The 24,203-nt window shown below is 49.6% G+C and overlaps 1 long non-coding RNA gene across 1 annotated transcript; it reads right to left on the bottom strand.

Moving 5' to 3' along the window:
• Positions 1 to 736: 736 nt before the first annotated feature.
• Positions 737 to 24,124, bottom strand: LOC119704124. The gene is made up of 3 exons (XR_005257843.1): positions 23,166 to 24,124; positions 3,976 to 4,071; positions 737 to 902 (listed from the first exon to the last, which is right to left on the bottom strand). It is a non-coding gene; the product is annotated as an uncharacterized LOC119704124 (long non-coding RNA).
• Between the last annotated feature and the right edge of the window lie 79 nt (positions 24,125 to 24,203).

The raw sequence follows: 24,203 nt of genomic DNA, 5'->3' as shown, positions 1-24,203 counted from the left end.
TACCCCAGTTTTGTTACCTGCAGCCCGATGCGGTCGCAGCGAAGTCCGTGGTGGCCACTCTTTGCTGGTTTAGGCTGGTGTAATTGAGGCCAGATTGAGCCCTGGAACCTTCAGAGAGGCTCCTCCGCTTTCCCTGCCCTTGGGATTAAGCACTGAAATCTCTGTGCTAAAACCCTCTTTGAATGGGGATGGCAGATAATGCACAAACTGATTAAAAAAAAACCCTGCACTGGGGAAAGTTAAATATTAAAGAGCCAAGGCCCAGTTTTAACTGCTGCTGCCGTCCCTCCTTCATCTCGTGCCAACTGCCTCCAGGATACATGTGCTGACACTGGATTTCTACCTCACAAAAGCGGCCGCATCATGGGCTTTAAAACTCAGCCCATTAATACTGGGATAGGAAACAGAAAAATAGAACAAAGGCAGCGAGGGACTCCTCTGGTTCCCACTCTGACCATGCCCGATCCATCCCTGCAGCCTCACAGGGCATGGTATCCCTACCCCAGTGAGGCATTTTGCCCCTTTGACTTCCCGGCATTAGTTGGTTGAAAATATTTTGCTGCCCGCTTTGCCCTGCTGTAACTAAACTATAATTTTCACTAGCAGAGAGGAGGGATTTGGGAGAAACATCTGGTCTCATTTCATCAGGATAACAGCTCCGGCTCTATTTATACACGCGCCGGGATCGTTGTGGCTCTCAGCTGTTCTCCTCCCGACAGTCCCTTTCAAGCTGCTCTGTTGGGGCAGGCTCCGGGTCGAGGCCGACCCTGCTGCCACGTGAAACAGGAACCAGGCCCAAAAATGTGAGCTTGTGAGAGCTTGTCCCCTCCACACCTGGGGCTTGCTGTCTGCCACGCTGGTGACAATGTGCCTTGATGGATGGTTGCTCCTGTCCTTGTATCCTGCTGGGAAGAAAACAGGGAAAACCCATCTGATTAGACAGTTTGCTGAACTGGATGATCTTTATGGTCCCTTCCGACCCAAACCATCCTTTAACTGGAAAGTAATTTTCTTGGTAATCCCAGAGACTTTGCTGGTCAGGGATCAGGCCTGCAATGAGTCAGCCTTATTGGTTGGAATACACCAACCTCAATAGTCTGAGTTTTTCTCCGAAATCACAATGTGGATTTTGGAGGAAAGCTCAGACTATTGAGGAAAGACCAGCCAGTTCAGGCTTTTTGTAAGGTGTTAGCAAATAAACTGTGACCCTACAGAGACATGGGAAGGTCAGGGACTCTGCTTGGGGAGGCAACGCGTCCTACTTAATTCACCACACTGGGAAAAATCCACTCTGCTGCCTCCCCTCCAGTGCTCACAAGACATCACATCTCATCCTGCATGTTTAAAAAACCCTCAAGTCAAATGGCCAAGTACCTGGAAAATTACCACGTAGCACGTTCAGCAGCGCGAGTCTGAAAGGAGCGCTCATACCCTGAATGATGATGGGGTGTGGGTCGGCATTAATCATCTCAAGCAAGTCTATCCCACTGCCCTGCTTTCCCCTCACACGGGCTGTGCCTCTGCTCCCATCCCAATCCACTTATAGCCCACACAGCTATTTCAGCATCACCCCCCTCTCCTGCTTTCAGCAGCTCTGGACTGTTCATTAATTATTTTCTTACACTCAGCTGCTAAAGGAGGAGCTGCTCAGAGGCACGGGGTTTTTGTCACCCAAATGAGACCAGCGTTTTCAGATGCTCCTATTGATTGTACTAAGGTTGCAAACTCCCTGGAGCAGGGTTGAATTTCACCCTGCATTTATACCCTCTGATGTGATCCTGCTCCTTCAATACACTCCTTCAGAACGCTCTTCTCAGCTGTGACCTGAGGTTGTGTAGATCAATATTTGTTTACTCAGCTAGGGTCTAATTTTCATACGTGCTGGGTAATCCAAGTCCAGCCGAAAGCAGAGAAAGGGCCATTCCTGCCTATTGTGTGGATCAGACTGAAATGTGGACCCTGCCTGAAACACCAGCCTTTTGGAGCAACTCGAGGCAGGAACTATGACTCAGTCTTGGGAGATGGTCATGCAAATATAAACCCTGGTGATGCTGTGGACAGTTTGGGCTGAGGGGTCAGCAGCTGAACCCTTGTGAGCTCTTCACTTCCATGACTTTTCTGGCTGAGAAACATTTTTCTTCCTCATTTGAGTCACTGCTTTTACGGCACGTCAAATATTTTTGCAACATGTGTCAGGAGTGCACCAAACCGGCCAATTTCTATGTAATTGCTGAGAAATGTTCTCTCAACCTAAACAAAACTATTCAGAGGAGACTAAGGGAGCAACCTGAGATAACAGCACCTTATCCTTCCAATGGGATGTTCTTAGGGTGAAGTGTGCCTTCATCCCAACCCCTTTATAAAAAGCAAATGTGAAGGCTTATGAAGCACTAAATATAATTTTTCCCCACTCCATGGGATTTGGGAAGGAGGGAAATGAAGAAAGGCTGGTGCTGGCATAGAAAGGTCTGATTTTGGAACTTTGGAAACAAAGCTCAAGGAATGGCTCTATGTGGCCGTGCCAGGGTACCTGAAGTCTGATTAAAGGCTCTCACAAGTCAGCACAGAACCCTTGTTAAAGAAGGTGGAGGTTCCTGTCTGTCTGCGGGAGCTGCTCAAATCCTCTCCCATGACAACACATCCCCTCACCTTGCAGGTCAGGAATACCCAGACATAAAAAATCCTTCAGCCTGTCAAAAGCAGTCAGCTGGCTTTAAAGCCCAAATGACTTTTTTTTTTCAAATTTCTCCTTTTAATAGTGGGTGCCTGTCTGCTGCTGCCCTGACTTTAAAACAAAATAACCAGCCTCCAGCAACCTTCAGAACAGATCTGTAAAACTCTCCGACTGACTATAACAAGCAAAGGCAACACTGTGACAAACCTGCCAGCTTTCTCTTCATGGGCTGGATCATCTTTAGGGAGCCCGGGACTGGCATTTAAAAATGTAGCCTTTGAACAGGTCCTTTTTTTGGTGCTAAAGCTGGTCCCCAGGACACTGGGGAGGTGACGGCAGCAGATGCTGTGATGAGTCAGTGCAGAAAAGGTCGTGGGATGGACACGGGGTCAGTGAAAGGCTGCAGTTACTGGACTGTAACTTGGCCAAAGAGGTTTGGGTTTTGTCTTTGAGCAAGAAATGAGGGCAGTAAGGAAGGAAAGATGTTTTTGTCTCTATTTTTCTGTCAGGCTCCCGGTTAGATGACTTGGCTTGAACTTTGAGCAAAGAGTCATCACTAGATTTATCTACATCTCCAGAAACATGGACTTCTTTCTCTGGGATTCCTGTATTACAAATGTAACCAACTTCCCTCTGCTGTATTTTTGTTCTCCCTTGCCCAAACAGATGGGTTCCCTTCCTTCACTATTGTGAGCAGAGGCAGATGCAAATAAATAGGCACTTGTGCTCTGCTGTGTGGTTACCTAGAGAGGCTGTTGTTTGCAAACAAAGGCTGTACCAGGACACAAATAACCTCGCTTGGTGTAGCCTGGAGATGGCTCTTCATCACAAACACAGCCCTGGGGTTCTCCACGCTGCACCTCCACATTTACCACAGCCTCGTTCACCCAACAGGAGCGATCAAGAGCACTGTGAGATGCTGAGACTTCAGAAGAAGGGAGGAGCAAAGTCCTCCTCTCTCCTCCCCGCCCAGCAGCCTATTGTTCCCTGAGATATTTGAATAAATAAAGGAAAAATGCTGCTCTGGAGCTGGTAACAGCTCACACACACAGAGATACAACATCCAGCCTTCTCCCCTGTCCTGTGAGCAGACCCTGACAGTCGATGCACATTCCCTTGCACCACAAACAGGAGCTTCTCCTGCTTTTACAGGGCATGGATGCCAGCTTGGGGAATTTCCTCCTGGACCACACAAAAGTGCTTGACTGGAGCTGCCAGCTCTCAAAGGAAGTCCAGCCCTGTGTCCCACGAGGAATGCACCTGCAAAGATGCTGGGTTGGAGATGCATCCCTGCCACTCACCTGTGAACCTCCTGGGAGCAGAGCTCATCCCACAGGCCGTGGTGGGTCCTGGTGCAGGAGCAGGCGGCATGGTGACATGGATGAGATACTCAGTCCCTGTTAAAAACACAGAGATCATTAAAGCTTTCTGCTGATGCTTGTGATTGTTCAGGCCACCTTTAAAATAAGATGTAGGAACCCCAGAAGTGGGCTGCACAAACCAAAACTGAGTCTCAGTGCAGGAATGGTGGAAAATAGCTGTGTGGTGCTGGTCACAGCAGCCCTGCAGCCCTAGGAGTGCAATCAAGATGCAGGGTTGCGAGGAGGAGATTTGGGACAGTGGTACAGAGGCAGGCTGAAAAGCACAGAAACATCTTGGGCACTTGAGAAGAGGCTCCTGAACAGCTACACCTCCAGTGAGCACAAGGATTTCAGCACATGACAGCAGCCACAGTGAGAGCTGTGATGTAGCTTTGTGTTTCTGAGCAATGTTCTCTCCTGAGGAGAAGGTCTGGGCTCCCTGAGTTACCATGTGAGCCTCAGGTCTCACTTCTCAGGCCTTCATTTTTGCTGCCAGGATCTCTGCAAGGATTTTGATGCTCTCTCCCACTGGGTGAGAGAGTACTAACCTACCTGAGTATTTGTTTTACCTCCGGGAGGTACCTGCTGCTCATGCTGTGCCTAAAGGGCATTTGGGGCATCAGATATTCTACCCAAGTCAATTAAAAGTGTCCCAGGAAAAAAAAAATACAGCCATGCTTTTCCAGGAACAAAGCAGGCAATTTGGAGCACAGGTGACAGCAGTGCTGTCCATGCAGGAGGGGAGAATCCTGCAGGTGTTGAGCAGACTGGAGCAACACTCAGCTGCTGCAGCGCAGGAAAATACCAGCAGCATAGGATGGTACTCTTTTTACAGTCCCTGCTCTTCCCTTAATTACAAGCTTCAGCAATGGCTAATAAAGATGATCCAAAACAAATAAATTGAGATGCTGCTGTAATTAAGTGGCTTTTGCTGCATGCAGTGAGCCAGAGCCATCTGTGTCGTGGTTCAGCAGAAGCCAGGAGGGTTCCACAAGGGATTCATTTCAATTGCATCTGAGCTGCTTCAAAGGTGGAGCTGACCATCCTGTTTGCTACGTTGCTAGCCAAGAAACACCTGTCTGTCCCCCAGACAGGGATCCTGGGCAGGGACACGGTCATTCACAGACATTCAAGCTGGTTGCATCTGCCTTCATGGCAGGTACATTCAGGTGAGACCTTCCTTGCTCATGGGAGGGAAGCTGGAAGCTGGTGGGAAGCAGCATTTGTTCCTCTGGGCAGAGAATACCACAGCGATGACACTTGGTGGCTGTGCCCCTGGTTTTTAATCAGGGCTGTACAGCAGAGACGAGGAGCAATTACTGCTGCCCTTGTGCTTATTTGATGGATGAAATGAGCTGACAGACTCCCTGTGGCAAAGTGCAGCAAAAGGCTTTTCAAGTTGTCCACTTGAGCTCGCAGGTAAGGGCTGATGCCTGGCAAGGGCAGATGTGAAGGACAGTGTACACAGAGCCCACGCCGTGACTGCCCTGCAGATGCACAGCCTGAATTGCAGGGACTGCCCTGCAGATGGACAGCCTGAATTGCAGGGACTGCCCTGCAGATGGACAGCCTGAATTGCAGGGACTGCCCTGCAGAGGTACAGCCTGAATTGCAGGGACTGCCCTGCAGATGGACAGCCTGAATTGCAGGGACTGCCCTGCAGAGGTACAGCCTGAATTGCAGGGACTGCCCTGCAGATGGACAGCCTGAATTGCAGGGACTGCCCTGCAGAGGTACAGCCTGAATTCCAGGAGCCTGGGCTCCCAGACCATGGCTAATGCTCCCACGAGCCTCCACTGTCCAGATGTGCAGTGCCCACTCCTCTCTGCAGGTGCAGTCCAGAATGTTTAGGGCTTCCTGTGCATGGGTGCAGATTTTTGCCTGAGAAATACTGAGCATCTGGGAGCTGCATTGGGTATTTTCCTTCCTACTTCTGTATTTCTATGGGAGTGTAGTCTCAGCACTTCTATGACCACAGCTGATATTTTAAAATCCACTTGCCCCAGAGAAGAGCCAGTTCATGGCCCTTTTGCAGGATTCCAATCCAAGTTGTGCGTGACATCTACTAACAACCTGGTATGTCTAAAAATGGTACCAGCACTCAGCTAGAGCCTGCTCCCTTCTCCTTCACGTCACCACAAGGCACCAGGGCCAGTGGTCATGACCCTAGTAAGAGAGACACTGTCTCCCTAAGCTACTAAAATCCCACCTACTGGAGCTAATCCTGGAAGGAAAAAGGGGATACCCAGAAAATCTCACACTCATCGAGTTACAGTGCATCTTGCACTGTGGCACATCCACTGGAGCGCTGATCAGGGCACAGATCCTCTCAGCCCCATTTGCTCTTCAGAGCTCCTGCAGGATTTTATGAGAGGAGTTTACCTCTCTTCCTGATCCTGAGTACCAGACAAAAGGGTGCTCATGTGCAAATGCGCTGCTCCACTCCAGATAAAGATGCACAGGTGGTGTGATCACCGCTGCCAACCGGGAGCTGCCTCCAGAACAATCAGCCAGCCAAGTTTACCCCACACCTGGCACGACAGAGGCTGGACAGCCACGTTGGCACAGCCACACCTAACCCCAGCCCTGGCTCTCTGTCAGGCAGCTGCTGTGTGCAGCAGTAACTGCTGGATGGGCTCTGCTCTTCCTCTCAGGGTCACAGCTGTAACAAACAGCCACAGTGATTTCTCCACCCCCAAACTTTTTGTCTCATCATCCCTCCCCCACATGCATTCCCGCCTGCCTTCTGGACAGAGAGTTATTATAAGATGTTTCAGCCCGAGAAGCACGTTATTTTCTCTGAAAATAGTTTTCTCCAAAAATCACGCGCAAGAGGCAGCGCGGCTTTGGGAGTGTGGGATCCCCCAGGGGAAGGGACAAAGCTGTGGTTAAACTGTGGGGTGGAGAGTCAGCAGATCAGGGTTCTCATCCCCTGGCTCTGCAAGCTCTGACTCAGCCCATGACCCCTGAATGTTTGGTTTCCCCTTTGGGAAAACCGGTGTGATGACACACTGTGATGGCATCACGCAGCCCTTTTTTACTGCTGGGAACCACCACAGGCTTCTGCAAAGGCAAATTCTCTCAAAAAATATATAAAAAATTAAAAATCATTCTAAAAAAAATCACGCTTTTGGAAGGCAAAATGCTCCTCTGCAAAGTTTTCATCTGGTGTGGTTCACTGAAGCTGTAAAGATCTACTTAGATACTCTAAATATTTACCCAGAATTTTTATATTTACCCAACATTGAGAGCACCAGTCAGTGCTCAGTCCCTGGGGATGCACAGCTGTGCCCTGGGGTGCTGTGCTGGGAGCAGGACTGTGAGGGGCTGCAGTGACCCTGTTGCCTCTCAAGTCATCCTTTCCTTTTTCCCATTCTCTTTTCCCCATCATTCCTCTCTCCCCTTCAGCACCCTCGGGCTCCCCCAGCTGTGCCTGCAGCTCAGCCCCACTCCATGCCTTCCTTTGCTTTCTCCCCAAGCCTAGCACTGAAGATCTTTGCTCCCATTCCAACATTTGGAGCACTCCAAAGATGCTCTTCGGCTTTAGTTGTAAGAGCTTTATGAAACGTTGCCCTGGCAAGAGCATGGTGGAGTCTTCCCTCTTGCAGGCTCTGGGACAAGCCTCCTGAAGAGGAGATGCTCAAGGCTACCAAACTGGCAAAGCTTCTGGTCGTGTGGGATGCCCCACGCCCTCCTCTGCAGCCCCACAAAGTCCAGTGATCACTGCAAAGGCTTGTGTGGCACTTTTTGGGTCACTGAGGATAATCTAACACCCTTACACTGGGGAAGTAAATCGAGTCATGTTTCTCAAGGGGGCTTCTACCTGCCCTGCCTGTCTTTTGCTGTTCCTCTGCTCCCCTCTTTCAGCTCCAGTCATCTCCCCTTCCAGCACCCCCTTCACTTTGGATCTCTCCTTGTCCCCTCTACAAACACTCACAGGGTACAGGCCACCAGCTTCCCAGCCTGGAGAAAGCCCTGCCCTGGGAATTTGACTGTGCCTCCAGTCCCCCCTCTTCAAACCCTCTGTCCTGTCCATTTGCCCTGAAAACCTCCTCAACATGAGAACCTGCTTATTTTTCATACTATTTGGGCAACACCTTACAACAGCATGGTCCTTGTTTTCGAATCAGCCCCTTTAAATGCTGCACTAGTAAGAAAAAGTTCCCTCTCTTCACTGATACATCTCCAGGCTCTTTACCAAGAAGGAGTCTTTGGCTCCCTTTAACAAATGTGGACACTGAATTTATACAGGTGGCTCGGCCAAGATCTTCCAGAGGAGGAGCAGCAGCACAGCTGAAAGTTGTTTAAAGCCCCATCCCAGTGAACCTTGCTAAGAACAGGAATAAACAAAGTTACACGCACGTTGCAAAGAGTGTACAAGATGTCCACTCTGGAGATGGAGGAAAAGAGGAAGGTTAAATCCAGGATGCAAGGCAGTGTAATGTTCAGAGCTCCCTCCTCTCCCACATGCCACTTCCAGTGTCTGCCAGCCCATCCCAGCCTACAGCCCCATCACAGTGGAGTGTTCAGGATCCACTTGCCTTGTTTTTTCAGAGCTCTAAAAAAGTGAGTTTCTCATTTTTCCAGAGTATTTCCACTGGGGAAAGGGAATGTCAACGTTAAAATCCTCAAGGCCTCGTGTACCTGCACCCAGAAGCTAAAATCCACACAAGCCTCCTGCAGTGATCAAAGACAAAAGGAAAAAAACATCCCAAACTGTCCTGGCACTGCTGCTCCTCAATGCTGGCTGCCCATTTCCCACCACCTCTCATGCAACAGCATCGCCTGTAGCAGGAAGATGATGCAGAAAATCTACCTGCACTAAGGAGCTAAATCCATGGAAGTCTCCTGTAACGATCCACCCAGGAAGGTGGATCATTCATTCAAAGGAAGAGCCCCTTTCAATGCTTACATGATCCTTCTCACACCAAGCTCTTTAGGCTGAGCCATCTCCCTTGGTGTTCCAGTCCAGGCGTCTCTTGTGCCTTGATCACAATCCTGAAGCCCAAAGGGGTGAAAATTCTCTCCTCTGCACAACCACACCGGTATTCCCGAAGAGAGGAAATCCCGAGCCAGTGAAGCAGAGCTGTTGCTGGGCTGTTGCTGCCATCTTCTGCCCATCTGGAATTTTGCTGCTCACAACTTCCCCCAGCCTTTGGCCCGTGTCAAGGGAAAGAAGGTAAGGGAAATGCAGGGATGCAAGGGTTTAGGAACGGGCTCGTGTTCCCTCATCGGTCAGTGTGGGTGGAGATCCAGGGGTGTGCTGTAGAGGGTGCCCCCTTCGAGCCTTGGCCCCCTGGTTGTGGGTGAGGGATGCCGAGCTCTGCCGATGGAGAAGGCACAGACCCTGCCTGAGGAGTCACGTTCAGGAGATGAAGGGGGGAAATACACTCAGCTCATGCAGTTGCTAAGTGGACTGTTACTAGACACAGCATGAGCTGTTCACGGTTCTTCCTGAAAACACAGGGAAACCAAATGTTTAATTCAGAGAGAACAGCAGGACGATGGGATTTCTCTCCTGACACCCATCCAATAAGGGATTTTTGGCAGGGAAGCAGAGTGAGTGGTGTGACTGGCACTAAAGCTGTGGCAGCAGAGCGTGTCGTTGATCAGAAGGTGAGGATACAGAGCCATTGTTTTCCAAAACTGCAAAGGCTTTTGTCCATTTGTTCAGGGCTTTAGTTCTGCCTGAGCCGCTGCCTTGCAATCCTCAGATTACTTTTTTCCCCTTACCCTGTCATTTTTGGCAGAGAGTGATGCTTGGGAGAAGTTTATCCTAACAGTGGGCTGTTAAAAATGTAAAAACACGACTAAATACCAAGAATTTTTACATCTTTTAACAGGCTCAAATAGCAAACCCCACCATGGCTTCAGCTCAACAGAGCTTTGGCCCTATAACATTTGGGATTCCTTGTGTCCCAGGTCTTCAGGCAGGTGCTGTAGCAGATCCCTGGAGGTGTAGCATGAGGACAAGGTGCAATTGGCTGCCACCTGTGGCACAATTTCACTGGTTCTTGGCCACTGGACATGGACTTAATCAATGTAAACAGCAACAGCAGCTGCTCAGGCACATGAAGCACAGCCCTACACCTGGGTATTTCAGCAGTCAAAAAATTTGTCCAAAAAGCTGGCACCTCGTCTCTTTGGCACCTGTCTGTGTAAGCTGAGGCGATCATTTCAGGTTTGCACCTTGATTTTCCCTCCCTCTAAGCAGGGGAAAGCATGCAGGCCCCACGGAGGTGAGGGTTACACAGGGTCCAGCTGGGCTGCAGCCAGTGAGAGATTCAGTCAGCAGCCCCAGGCTGTTGAATTTCAACAGTCTGAAGGTGTCAGGGGCTGCAGGAAAGGCAACTCTTACAAACTAAACCCAGACACGGTGCAAAGGTCAGAACTGCTCAGCACAAAACTTCCTACCCAGAATGTAAAATTCCTGGTGAACGTGTTCAGTGCTGAAACACCACAGTCCACGTGCAGTGGTGAGTCAATTCCCCGTTCCCTCAGCGGGGAGCATCCTGAGCTGGCCCTGTCACAGAGCTGTCTCACCAAAGAGGAGCTCAGGGTCCCTTGACGGGCTCCAGGGCAGCAGCTCTGGTTGTGAGCAGCAGTGTCTGTGCCACTCAGCCTTCACTTCAGCTGCAGTGAGGGTGCCCAACTCCTGCAATATTCAGCAGCAGCCACCAGCTGAAATGCCAAGTTCTCCACTCCTCTGAAAGATGGGAACTTCCCAAGACAAAGCCATTGGAATGAAGCAATATTCTGAGGTTCATACAGACAGCAGCAGAGAAGGGGACAGGCTGCAGGAATAATTTCTAAACCTCGATCCATGCCACCCTCCTCCTCCTGCTCCACAGCAGAGGCAATTACATGGGCTGTGTGAATGGTACACCAGTGACATTTTCAATACAGCCTGGAGTTAATGCACTCCTGCTTGTAAAGTTAGCATCAAACACAGGTCCTTAGCTTAGCAGAACGTTTCACTTCACTACATCAAAGCCTTATGCTGGGGCAGAGGGGAGGGGATGCTGCTCCTTTCTGTAGAGGTGTTCCTTGGATGGCAGCACCCGGCACATCCCTGATGGCAGGGGGGTTCCCATGGCCTGGAAACACTGCACCTTTCAGAAATCAACAGTGTGGTTTTTCCACTGTGCCACAGACACATTTAAATATATACAGAGAAAGAGTGGGTCACACCCCGGCTTCCACTTGCTTGAAAAAACCTCCCTGTGCAGCCTGAGGTGCTCTGAGCAGAGCAGCTTTTGCACAGGGTGGTGGCTGTTCCTGCAGTCTCAGGTCACAGTGGCAGGGGAGCGAGCCCAGATGTGAACTGGCTCTGAAGGGCAGCACAAGCCACAGCAGGAGCTGCAGCTGGAGCAGAGAGGAGCTGAAATGCTCACACGGCCATCGAGGCCATCCGTGGGGACAGAATCACAGGAAGGGCTCGGTTGGGAGGCACCGTAAAGCCCTTCTCATTCCACCCCTGCCGTGGGCAGGGACACTGTCGGAACTCAGAACGTCCCACAGACATTCTTGGATGTTCCAGACCCAGGTCAGAAGCATCTGAGACCCTGGCATGCAGCCAGAGACCCCTGTGGCTTTGAATCTGACCCATGGAACAATTTACCAACTTTGCAGGAAGAACAAGAAGTCACAAAAGTTTAGGTATTGTAGTAGAAGTAGTCACGAAGTGCAAGGAAGGATTTTTGAGTGCTGTACAGGGGGGTTTTAAGCCTTGTACGCAGGGGTCCAAGTTTTGTACATGGGGGTCAGGGGTTCTAAGATGGAGGGATTTGGGTGTGCCCTGTCCTCCTTCTTTCTCCTTCCTAGCCTCCATGTCTTTGGTGATGTTGGCACTCACAGATTGGTTTAGAGTAGAAAGTCACCATTCAATATAGATAGTAGGCATTGGGGAAAAGTATAAACATGTAACACGTAATGTGTGATATAAAAGATGGCAGCAGCCCCTGGGAGGGCAGTGTGCCTTTGTCTGAGCTGCTGAACGGGCCACAGCAGCTCAGGAGAAGAATCTTTTAGATAAACAACAATAAACTACCTTGAGAACAGACAACAGAAGACTACTGAGTCTTTCTTCGAAGGCACGGGTTGGAGGAGAGACTTTTCCATCTTTTGGGGTCACCCCAATCCGGGGGTGAAACCCCACAGGACACCTTCCAGCCTCTCAGGCTGCTCCAAGCCCCATCCAACCTGGCCTTGAACATCCCAGAGAGGGGGCACTTGGGGAACCTGTTCCAGGGCCTCACCACCCTCACAGTAAAGGATTTTTTCCCATTATCCCATCCAGGCATCTTCAAGGAAGCTCTGGAAAGTTGCACTGAAGTAAAAGCCCTCCTCAGCACATGGGTTGTGCCTCTAGACCACACGCAAGACCTCTGGTGCATCTTCTTTCCTCACTCTCCTTGCTCAGGTGAGAGGTTTCATGTGAGAGTGGGTTTTGGAAGAAGAAAAATCCTCCTCTTCCTCCCAATCTGCTGCTTCTGAAGAATCTTTTGTGCCTTGGGAGCATTCCAAGTCCCAGCCAGGAAGATGGTTTTTTCCAGTTTTTCCTTTATCTTCTCCATTTCCCAGTAATACCCATCCCCCTGTTGGAGCAGTCTCCAAACTAGAAGGGGTAAGCATGGGGAAGATTCCTCAGAATTATCCTAGCAAATATCCCTTTTTTTTTTGTTTTGTTTTGTTTTGTGAGCATTTAGGCCCCTGGCACAGGAACTCCAGAGTCCTGGTTCTCTAAGAAACAAAAATATTAAATCAAGAAATCCCATTTTCCCCTCATCCTTTTAAATCTTCTTTCATTGGGTTGGAGCCAGGGAGTCATTAACTCCTGGTTGGATACTGCAAGGCCAGAATTGTGATGTGCTTAGTGGCAATGCCATAAAAACCCACTCATTCCCATACCAAAGGGCTTGTGTTCTTAGAGAATAATGTGTTGGGATAATGCCTTAGAAGTGGATTAGTGGATCCTGATGCTCCTTCATTTGCATTTCCCCCCTGGAGCATGTTTGAAGGTGTTCAAATAATTTTTTTCTCTTATTTGATGGCATTTTAATCCTTAGGTAATGGCTGGGCTCCACAGAAATATTTACATAGTCACCATCCAGCACACTCAAGGATGTAGAGCCGAGGAATAGCCAGGAGCTGGTCTGGTCCTGCATTATTTCAACCCCAAGAGTGGCAAGCCCAGACTCAGCTGCAGACTCCTTCACACACCCCATTCTGCCCCTTCCCTCCCTGCAAAGCCTCCTGGCCATCACCATAAACACCTCTGACTGAATCTGCAGCTAAACGAAGCCTTCAGCCACCTGTATTGCCGTGGGTCTTCGGGGCAGTCAGGACTTGGTGAAGGGAAGGAGAGATCTTGACTCCATTTCAGAAGGCTGGTTTATTATATTATGATATATATTACATTAAAAAAGACCACACTATAACTGTACTACAAAGAACAGAGAGGAAGATCCATCAGAAGGCGAGACAGGAATAGAAAGGAATGAATAACAAAGTTCTGTGACTCCCAGAGAGTCCCAGAGCTGCTGCCTCCTGGATTGGCCACCAAGCAGAAACATCCCACACTGACCAACCGAGGAAGCACCTGCTGCATTCCACAGCAGCAGATAACAAATTGTTCACACTTGAAGCCGAGGCCCTTCAGCTTCTCAGGAGAAGAAAATCCCAGCAAAGGGATTTTCACAAAATATCACAACCACACACCTGCTCCAGCACAGGAAAGGCCATCACCTCCAGGTGTAAGCTGGCTCCTCACACTGCTTATTCAGCCCCGTCAGAAGGCTGGGGGCCACTTTTCCCCTCTGAGAGCAGCCTAATTCTGTGTCTGGGCTGCAGTCAGTGGCCATGGCAGCAGAGCATCACAGCTCGCTTCCAGCTGCTTCTTCCACTTTGAGCTGTACAAAGAGCAGCTGAGGCTGATCAGGGTCCCCCCGGTGCCCATTTGGGAGCCCCTGCCACAGAGGGGGTGAAGCACAGGGTGCCCAGAGCAGCAGTGGCTGCCCTGTGATCCCTGGAAGTGTCCAAGGCCAGGTTGGACAGGGCTTGGAGCAAGCCGGGATAGTGGAAGGTGTCCCTGCCTATGGCAGAGGGGTAGGACAAGATGAGCCTTAAGGTCCCTTCTGCGCCAAACCACTCGGTGATGTGTGTCAGAGCAGTGCCCATCAGCAGCTGCACAGAAAGGCCTGAGCTGAAATGAGGCCCAAAATCAGCAAGACGGCAGGGTACAGGTTTGTGTGCTTTGAACAGGGAATGAAATCCATCCAGCCACCAGCAGTGACCAGCAAGGAAGGCACAGCGCTCTCCTGCCCTCCCTCCGCACAGCCTGCCGCATTCCCAGGCATTTTTGCCTGCGGAGAGTGAATGTGCTCCTGACCCTGCGGCAGCCCGGCTTGGTCCCAGGAGGGGCCATTACAGACACTGTTACCTTTGTCAGAGCCTCTGCAAACAAAGGGACCCCGAGACGCCTCTAACGAGCTGGCTGTTACTCTTTGAAGCTTAACGAGAGAAACTTGAGCTACAGCGGGCTGCGGAGTCACAACAGTCAGAGCATTTCATCTGTCAATGCTTCAATTTGTCCGTGCCGTGCCCTGCTGTTCCAGCATGGCAGCAGCTCTGGCTCCGCGAGCTGCTCCAGCACTGCCTGTGCTGCAATACCCCTCCCGGCTCCCTTTTGCAACTCCAGTCCTGCTTGGCAGCGCCTTAGACCCTGGAGGAAGTTTTTTTTAACTCCCATCCAGCCTTGAAAAGCTTTGCAAATTCATCGCATCATGCACAGCTTCTCATTGTGGAAGAAAAGAAGTGGGTGTTTAGCTTATTTCACTGGTAATAGCAGAAAATGGTCTATTGCAGCAAAGAATTTGTCCAAATAAGCTGTGAGCCATCGCCTTCCTGCAGATAAAATCCAGCTCGTTTTAGTGCCCTGGAAGCACTCTACAGGTACCCACTATTGAAGCATCATTGTACTTTTAGATAAAAGTGCTGCTTAAAGACAGCTGTCAGCACAGGCTGCTAAATTATACATTCATTATATCCACTCAAATTGTTCCCCAAGTTATTGGCAACACCTAAAGTTGGTAGTCTGACAGCAGGAAAATAGTCAGTGTGATGGTGGAAGAGCAGGACCCTGACCCTGTGGCACCCACGGAGCTTCCAGCAGAGTTAAAGGGCTTTAATAGGTTACACCCAAGTTACTGCATTTATTACTTGTCAGTCATCACCCTCCCATCAGTCTGCTCTGGTGGACTCGTGTCTTTGCTGTGCTCAGGTCACGCCACTGGAGGTTCCACACTTCTGTGACACACTGTACATACAGAAATCCCAAATAAGCAGATTTTAAGCCTACCTAATAGCATTTATTCTTATAGGGTATTTCAGTTACAACAAGTATTTATCACAGAGGGAATGCTGCTTCCCTCTGCCATTTCTTCTTTTGCTCTTCCTTTACTCGCCTAAAAGAATCTTTGAGCCTTGAGAAACTACTACATGTTATAGCCTTACCTCTTCAAGGATAGAGAAGCATTTCTTAGGCTCCCATCCCTCTTTCTCACATATTTATTTAAATTAAAGTTATAAGCACCTCTATTGGCTCACAACTCTTGATTATTTTTTCAGGTTTTAGCCCCTAATTCTTAATCTGATATATAACTTCAGTAATGATTTCAGTTCAGCTCTTTCTCCAACATCCAGCCCCTACAGCACAGCAGCCTTTAGCTGCTCTGCCTCTCCCTAAGTGCCTCTGGTGCATCCCCACCCTTGGGCTGGGGCTCTAACTAAGCTCAGCCTGGGGGCTTTTCTGCTCTCTAAGCCTCGAGTAGCAACACTAATCTCTGGCTCAGCTCAGCAGCCAGCCTGGCCTTAGACCCTGCTGCTCTGGGCCCGGCCAAGCATGTTTGTTTCCCTGGACCTGATTCCAGCCTGGGGACGGACTGACCCCCTGGATTTAAGACCTGTTTCATCCCTGCAGAGGTGCCCGATGCCTGGATTCTCAGGGGGTGCTCAGCACCCTCTCCTCCAGCTCCAAGAGGAGGTAAAACCTTGGCTACTTATTTAAATGTCAGCAATTGGTCACAGTTTGTTGCTCTTGCTGAATATTTCCACTGTCCAGGGGGTTCCTGGGTGGCTTCTTCCCTGGAGCAGGGCTGTTTGTCCCAGTGCTTTTTCTACCCAGGGCAGCAGGGGCTGTGGTAGAGCTAGGGGTCTCTTGGGGGGGCTCTGTGGGATCTGATGCTCCTCTTCCCCCACATCTGGATGGCAGGAGGCACCCTTGGGATCCGTTTCCCATTTGAGCTCCTGCAGCTGAGCCCTGGCACGCCGCGTGGAAGCTCCTGAGTGCTGTGGGAAGGCTGTGCCTCCCACCCAGGCTTCCTCCTCCAGCATCAGGGGTGCAGTCAGCTCTGGGGCGCAGGGCTGGGGGTCTGTTGCTGCCTGCTGAGCAGTTTGTTCCTGCTCCTCCCAAACAGCTGCTCCTCAGCCTCACGCTGGGGTCGCTGAGCAATTTGGGGAAGGAGGGGGCATTGTTGGCCCGGGTGTTTCACACCCCTGCTAGGTAGAGTTAACTGAGGGGGGAACATTCCCCCACAGGGTCTTGCCTTTTTCAGCAATTGTGAAGGATTTCTTTAGTTCCTCAAAATGTCTGGAGTTTTAGTACTTACAATCAGCAAAAATTGGCGTGGAATATCAACGGAGCACAGCTTTCAGAAACTCATTTTCTTTTTCCTTTCAAACTGACAATAGGATTTTAAGAAAAACTTTGAATAATGGATATACTTTTGAATAATGGATGTTTCACAGCCAAAGTCCCTTGACTTTTCTTTCTGTGCCTGAATGAGAAGCCTTTTAATTGCACAACACGTGGCGAGGAGGTACAAAACGCTTTGTGTCTTGTGCTGCTGATTAACTGATGCATATACTCCCATTAAACATTCAGAGAGGGCTAAGTGTATCCCAGCCTGAAGCTGTGTGCTATGCACGTTGGGTTTTTATCAGCTGAGACTCTGGCATGAGATGTTTTGTGATTTTCCTTGTCTCTGTCATGGCTGCTCATTATTTTCCTCTTTTTTTTTTGTGTGTGTGTGTGTGTGTACTTTGGATCTTTTTTCTTTCTAGGGAGGCATTCTTCCACCTGGAGAGCTTGCAGCTTGTGCTCTGCGCTCGTGCAATGAGCTGTGAGGTCATCTTGTGAAGTGAAGAAGACTCCTGAGCTGAGACTGTGGACTAAACCCAGTTTTCCAAAATAGCAGTGGGTGTTTTTCTTGCTGGTTCTGGGGTTTTTGGGGGTTTTTTTTGGGATTTTTTTTTTTTTTTTGCAAGGGTTTTCCTGAGAAATGGTGAAAGAGGTGCCTGGTGCCTTTGCAAGGCTGGATGTTCTGTCATGGTGAGATGGAGAAGCTGCAGTGCCTGGAGCAATTTGAGCCCCCTGGAAATTACTAGTGTGGGATGGAGGCAGGGGAATTAGCAGGAGCAGCAGTGGTCCGGGTCTTCGTTGCTCTCATTCCATCATGTTGCTGTCTGTCCCTGGAGCTGGCTCTTCTCCAAGTTAATTCAGCTTTCATGAAAGTTTAACTCTGCTGCAGAAGGGAAAAGACAAGTCACCGTGCCCCTGAAAAATGTAAAGGGTGGTTTGGGGTCAAGTCTGTTTGTCCTCAGTTTCCCCAGGTCTTGGTGCAGTGCCCGGCACTTTGAATGAGCCCAGATGGGCTCGGCAGTGAAACCCTGCTGTGTTAGTACTGCTCTAAGTTCTGTTTGCACAAAAAAAAACAACCCAGCAATCCCCAAAACTTTAAACAATGACCCCATCAGCTTCCCAGTTTTCTTTCCAAGCCCAAATTCGGGCTGAGGACCAAGCCTCAATGAATAAATGCTGCTGGAGCCTGGCTCTGTCCTGTTCCCAACCCTCTGTGTCCTGGCTGTGAGGGACTTCAGCTCAGTTTATGAGTGAAACCCTCTGGGTTTGGACTATTTCAACTCTTGGGATTACCCCACAGAAGACCTACAGAGGCAGCCTGGGGTGGCACAGAGGGTCCTGTGGGCCCCCTGCTATCAGGATTTTCTCTTTCACTGAGGGGTTTTTGTGGTCCTCGCCTCTTCAAGCCACGGGAGGCTGCCAGCAGGGTTTCTGGCTTTAAGCAGAGCTTGTTCTCTCTCAATTCTGCAGCTTCTCGCCTTTGAGTACCACTGCAATTTAGCTTTATTTCACAAAATTTGACATGACTGGAGACCGTGATTTACTGGCCTTGGAGGATACGGTGTATGTAACCGTGCAGGGTGTAAGTGGCTTTTCATGGCAGAGGAGTCATAAATTGAGATGAAAAAAAATGAGGGAAACGGGTTAGTGTCCAACTTTACAAGGCAGCAGTAGGAACAGGACACAGCCAGGCGATCTGTAACTGTCACGGGTCTTTATTGCCCCTGATTGCCTGCAATAAAGCTCCTCGAGCAGCGTTCAGGTGTCTGAGGAGACACAAGATGGCAATGTTTTCAAAAGGACACCCTGCAGCTTGTCCAGCTGATCAGCTTTCCTTGCTCTGGCGCTTGATGGAGACCTCGAGGAAGGGTCTGTGTCTGGTCACCCCTCCATGGCCACCAGGAAAGGAGCCTGGGGGTGAGAGGGGTGGTATGGAGGTCTCTGGGGGCACCAGCTCGAGCAGGGCTGGGGTTGCCCTGGCCTCCCAGAGCTTGGCATCCCTGCCCTGCTTCTCCATGGCACACGCACCAGGAGGTGTTGTGGCAACAGTTGTGGCCACTGGGGTTTCTTCTTTTAACATCTGCATCCCCTCTTTGCCTTCTGAGCCCTCCACACCTCCCAACAGAGCCAGATCCAGAAGGACATTTAAGAGCAAGGAGATTTTGGACAAGGAATAACAACCTTCTCTTGGCTTTTTTTTTTTTTTTTTTTTTTTTTTTGGCTTGGTTTTACCTAATGCCACAAGAATAGCTGCAGGATCTGCCCCACTTAAAAATTAATTTTCCCTGGTTGAGCGGGGGGGGTGTGGGGCAGTTGGAAGAACTGCCTCTGCTTTGTTGGTTTATTTTTTTGCATTTGCCTGACAAATATTTCTGGGTCCCTTGGCATTATATGTTAATTTTCAGCTTAAAGGTTGTAAGGCAGTGCAGTGTGGCCCGGGAAGGGGTGGTGTGACAGTCTCCAGGCTGCCTGTGCTCGTTTCATCCGCAAATGGCTGCATTTGCAATGTGTAATGATCTCTGTAAGGCAGTTAGAAGAGAGATAAACATCAATTTTATGGCTGGGAAAACATAAGGGGTGTTGCACAGGAAAACGAGAGGACCTGAATACTGAAAACTCTCCTCCCTGCTGTTGGGTTTAGCTCTTGTCTCTCCGTGGGTCCCTGTGCATCCCAATCCCTGCCCCTGCTGGCTCCAGGCTGCTGAGGTGCTGCAAGCCAGCCTTGAAGGGATGCAGGAGCTGCACAGCCTCTGCTGTCAGGGTGGGGGATGCAGGTAACCAGCACTCAGTATTCACAGCCAAGAGTTAAGGAGGGTTGGCTGAAGTGGGAATGAAGTAAGACCAAGATTAGGAAGGTTTCTGGGATTTGTTTTGTAAGAGGAGCTCACACAGAAGGCTGAGGTCACGGTTCTGGTGCATCCAGACTGGGGATGTGTTTTGAGTTCCACAAATAACAGCTTTTTTGCAGCTCTGTTTCTTCACCAGACACAATGCGGGGTACAAAATGCTTTTTCTAATATGCTGAATGCCTCTGGAATGCAATTAATATTCTTGCCTAAGTCTCCAGAAATTACCAGGCGTGTCTGGAAGCTGCTGAACGTGGCTGTGTGCTGCAGGGCGCTGCTGGGGAGGGACAGCTTAGTCCATCCAAGCTGGAAACAACCTCACGTAGGGAAGGAAGGTGCAAAAACATGGGTGGGAGCTCACGGAGTGGCTGCAGGAGAACGTGGAGTGCCCCACGATGGCCAGATCACACCCACAGGAGGGTGCTGAGGCTTGTAGGTGGGAGCAGACCCCATCTCAGCTGCTTTAGGTGACACCACCTTCCTCCCACCAGCGTGCCTGTGGCCTGGGAAGCTCCAAATGCCACCCCCTAGATGGAGCAAGGGCTCTCACAGCTCCTTCCCTTTGAGCCTGAGAGGGGTTATCAAGCTAATTATTAATTAGCTGCCGTTGAGACTGATTGGGGATGAGGGCTCTCCCCATGTGGTGCAGGTGCTCAGCCTGTCTGGGAACCTGAGCTTGGGTGGGTTTTGTTTTCTTGCTCTGTGTGACATGAAATGGGCTGCCAAATGTCTCAAGGGCTGGCAGCACGTTCAGGGCTGGTGTTTTTTTTGCTGTGTAGAATATTTAAGATGAGTTTTCACATTTTATGTAGCTCATCTGCTACTTGCATTCCTGCCCTGCATGATGCTCAAAACATCTCCCCCCCAAAAAAACCAAACAAACAAACAAAAAAACCACCAACAAAAAAACCCAAACAAACAAACAAAAAAACCCCAAAACCCCACCACATTTGTTTACATATATATATATATATATATATATATATATATTTCACATTTATAGGGGGCTGAAGCTCAGAGATTAACAAAGCTTCCTATCAACTCTGCTTAAAAAAAAAAATAAAGCTCATCTCAGAACTAAGTAGAAACAACATAAATCACCTCAAAATAGCTTCAGGTACTGAAGCCACCTGAATTTCTTCTCTTGGGTTACAAAGGTTTCAGATGAGGTTGGGTTTTCCGTGGGGGACTGACCTGAGAGCCTGGGGCTGCCTGTGATCAGTGCCCCAAGGAGCTGCACAAACACACCGAGGACATGAAGAAAAATGTTTTCCACCTAATCTTGTTACTGTAACAACACCAGTGAAATCTTTTAAAGCAGAAAAATGTGATGTTTTAACGTGATAGCGGTGTCCCTTCAGCTCTGTGACAAATGCTATCTGCTGCCTGCATTGCAAGAGTCCTGTAAGCTTGATGGCAGTCCTAGGGCACAGGGCTTCCATTCCAAGAAAGCTGTGACTCCTTTAAAATAGTAATTTTTTGGCTAGATGTGATGACGTTGAAAGGCTATCCTTTTCTTCCCCTCTTTCTAGCTCATCTGAGACTTTTTCCTCCATTTTTTCTTCTGTCACTTTTCATTCCCCAGCTCCTTTCCTTGGCTCTTTCCAGCACACTGTCCTGCCTTTGCCTTAAAGTTGGTGTTCCCCATCCATTTTAAACCACTTCTGCTCAAAGCTTTGTGCTGGTGGTAGAGTTTCTCACCTCTTCTTCCCTAGCAAGAGCAGGAATTGAGTTTCCACACGTCTCAAACACAAGCATCACTAGCTGCTGCTGCTTTTATGCAAGACAAGCTCCCAGATCTTCTTGTAGTCCAAACCTCCCAGGTTAGGCTGGCAACAGCAGCCTGAGGACCACAGAGATGGAGTAGTTTGGGTTGGAAAGGACTTTTAAAGGTCACCCAGTCCAACTCCCTTTGCAGTGAGCAAGGGACATCTTCAACCAGATCAGCTTGCTCAGAGCCCCATCCAACCTGACACTCAACACTTCAGGGATCCAGGGGCAGCCACAGCTTCTGTGGGCAGCCTGTGCCAGGGCCTCACCACCCTCACTGTAAAAAACTCCTTCCTTATATCTCATTTAAACTGACTCCCCTTTCCAGCATCTTTATGTGGTGCTGATTGAGCCCTGCAGGCTCCCAGTATGGATTTGTGTTGTTGCTAGAAAACACGTTGGAAACATCCAGCAGTCACCTCTTGGCTAAAAAACCTAAAATTATTAGCCAGAAACCAAGTGGAATTATGTTATTCATATTAATGAAATATCCTATCAATTTGTGTATTTTTAAAGTGTGACTCTCATAGTTCCTAGGGATCCTGTCTTGCTTCCCCCGAGCCCTGATCTTCAAAACCTCCTGAAGTTTTGAAGGGCAGCTGTGAAATGAAGAGGAGATGCTTAATTTCATTCTGCTGCAGCAGCCCAGCAGCACCAAGACAGCTCTGCCCTGGTTTGTGTTTCTCCCAGTCGGATTTCTGTACGGCTGAGTGCTAAGGATATTTTTTTACTTGAAATCTTGAATTCTGCAGAGACTGAGTGCTTATTTCTCAGGATCACCAGGGAAAATTTCTTACTCTCCCAGCAGGGTGGAAATTTCAAGGTCTGAAGCTATAATATATGTAGACTTTCAACATCATTAAAGGAGGGGGTTTCTGACAGTGCCACCGTGATGCAAAGCAAACTCTCCTGCCTGTGAATCCCAAATCAGTCAGTGCTGTGATGTTACAGTGGAGGTAATTTGGAGGCTCTGGGAACGGGGGAGAAGGTGAGACATCACTAAACTGCTGGGTGGTAGATGATGGACCTTAGATCTCGCTTTAAATGTGGTTCTCTATGACATCATTTGCCTTAATTTGCTCATTTTCTCAGTTTTCAAGGAGCCATGGGGAGTTCAGGATAGGGTCTCCGGGCAGGAATCTCTGGTCACTTGAGAACAAGGCCATTATTGTTGTAAAGACTGAGATGAGGCAGTGCTGGGGTGGAGCCCAGCTCCATCCTGACCAGATTCTGCCCTGGGAGGACATGGTGGGATGGACCTTATTTGCTTGACCTGTGGCTGGGTCTGAATGAAACCAATCAGGTTTCACTTATTTATTTATTTATTCACATATTTATTTATTTATTCATTCATTCATTCATTTAGTTATTATTACTAATATTATTACTTTTAATTCTATTATTATTATTATTGTTTAAGAGATGTGAGGATGTATCGAGGAAGACACTTCGTGGAATCCTGGAATGGTTTGGGTTGGAAGGGACCTGAAAGATGATCTCATTCCACGCCCTCCCACAGGGCAGGGATACCTTGCAGTAGCCCAGGTTGCTCCAAGCCCCCTCCAACCTGGCCATGGACACTTCCAGAGATCCAGGGGCAGGCACAGCTTCTCTGGGCACCCTGTGCCAGGGCCTCCCCACCCTCACAGGGAAGAATTCCCTCCTAAGATCTAATCTAAATCTCTGCTCTTACAGCTTAAAGCTGTTCACCTTTGTCCTTTCACTATCAGCCCCTACTTACCTCATGGCATTAAAAAACTCCCCAGGAGAAATACCTGGCTTTTTTTGAGCTCGGAGGGCTGCGTGCTCCTTACCTTGGGTGGGAGGAGACCCAAGTGATGGGAGAGGAGACCCTCAGGATGCAAAGAGCAGCAGGAATCCCCCGGGAGCCGAGTGGGTGGCTGGCGCGAGGTGGAGGAGCAGAGGCTGCCCTTTGCCCACTGGCCCATGTGGAAGTGGACTTTGGAAGTGGCAACAGGGAGCAGAGGAAGGGCCCCGGCGGCCTCTGAGCAGGTGTGTGCAGCTGCTGAGGGGGGAGGATGGTGGTGGGAACCCCTGGGCAAAAATTGGGGTGGGCCCTCGGTGGGACTGGAATAATGGGTGCCTGGATGTTTGTGGCTGGGGTCTACTTAGGGCAAAGGTTTACCTGGATGTCACCTAGAAAGCCACAAACTGAGCCACCTCTGTTCAGACCTGTGTGTCTTCCAGTCCTGAAATTACCCCAAAGTGCCCAAAACTTTGAGGGGGAGGAGTGAGGAGGGGTTCAGACAGCATCTGGCCATCTCCCTGCCTTGGGAAGGCCTGTAGTGGCGACGGCACTTTGGGTTCTGATGCTGCAAGAGGAGACAGGGGGGACTTGAGGGTGACATCCCCCTGGCAGCTGGGGCTTCACCCATGAGCCACCCTGGGCTCTCCTCAGGATTTCCTCTTCTGCACGGCACTGCTATAACCAAGTCTGGCGCCCACTTGGAATTCTTGCTGCAGCTGAAAGGCAGGAGGAAATCCCTGTTTCCACCCCATCCCATAGCTCATGAGAACATTCTCCGTTTCTCCGTTTCTCCATTTCTCCCTGCTTGCTCATTTCTTTGAGCAAAACTCCTCGTCCTGCCCAAAGCTCTGCCAACGTCCCCTCCTGTACTGCATGTCAAATGGGGTTTCACTGTCTGTCGCAGAGGGGAGGGTGATTTCTCACCCTCTCACAGCCTGAGGGGGCTGTGAGTGCTGGTGCTTCACAGCTGGGAGTGCAGGAGGATCCTACCTGGGTATAAGAGGGCTTTTTAAGGTAAGGACAAATTTTATACCAGGGCCTGTAGCAACAGGGCAAGGGGTGATGGTTGTAAACTGAAAGAGGA

The sequence above is a fragment of the Motacilla alba genome, chromosome 8, assembly GCF_015832195.1.
Source record: "Motacilla alba alba isolate MOTALB_02 chromosome 8, Motacilla_alba_V1.0_pri, whole genome shotgun sequence".
Classification (NCBI taxonomy): domain Eukaryota; kingdom Metazoa; phylum Chordata; class Aves; order Passeriformes; family Motacillidae; genus Motacilla; species Motacilla alba.
Note: the sequence above shows the minus strand (reverse complement) of the source record. Positions and strands in the feature narration are given on the sequence as shown.